General features: G+C 38.4%; 1 non-coding gene across 1 annotated transcript; it reads left to right on the plus strand.

Moving 5' to 3' along the window:
• The first annotated feature begins 352 nt into the window (after positions 1–352).
• LOC139903568 (small nucleolar RNA R71) lies at positions 353–459 on the plus strand. Its single transcript, XR_011778379.1, has one exon. It is a non-coding gene; the product is annotated as a small nucleolar RNA R71 (small nucleolar RNA).
• The last annotated feature ends 288 nt before the right edge of the window (positions 460–747 follow it).

A 747-nucleotide genomic window follows, 5' to 3' on the forward strand; every position in this document is an offset into this window, starting at 1 on the left:
TTGTTCAATACTGAGACAATCTTTTGTCAAATGTGGTCCTCCACACTGCTCACAACTAATGCGTATTGCGTGAATATCTTTAGTCATCTTTTCCATTCGTCTCTCGAAAGCGTCTAACTTTGTGAAAATGGAATCAAAGTCATGGCTAGAATCGGCTCTAGCCGCTTTAGATGAACGAGGAATATCTTTTTCCTGGTGCCACTCATGTGAGTGGGAGGCTGTGTTATCAATAATTTTGTAAGCTTCAGTTGCGGTTTTCTTCATAATGGAACCACCAGCTGCTATGTCGATGTCTTTTCGTGTAGTAATGTCGCATCCTTGGTAGAATATTTGTACTATTTGATAAGTGTCTAAACCATGTTGAGGACATCCTCTCAACAACTTTCCGAATCTTGTCCACGCTTCATATAAAGTTTCATTTGGCATTTGTTTGAACGTAATAATTTCTCCTTGAAGTCTCACGGCTTTAGATGCCGGAAAGAATCTTTTAAGAAATTTCTCAACTAAAACATCCCATGTATCAATCGCCCCTTCAGGTAACGATTCTAACCAATCTTTGGCTTCTCCCTTTAAAGTCCAGGGAAATAACATGAGATAGATCTGTTCATCCTCAACTTATCTGATTTTGAATAGAGTACAGATCCTATTAAAGGTACGAAGATGTTCGTTTGGATCTTCCTTCTGATACCACTAAATTGGCATTGATTAGTTACCATGTGTAGGATTTGTCCCTTGATTTCATAATCT

This window comes from Rutidosis leptorrhynchoides, chromosome 3, assembly GCF_046630445.1.
Source record: "Rutidosis leptorrhynchoides isolate AG116_Rl617_1_P2 chromosome 3, CSIRO_AGI_Rlap_v1, whole genome shotgun sequence".
Classification (NCBI taxonomy): domain Eukaryota; kingdom Viridiplantae; phylum Streptophyta; class Magnoliopsida; order Asterales; family Asteraceae; genus Rutidosis; species Rutidosis leptorrhynchoides.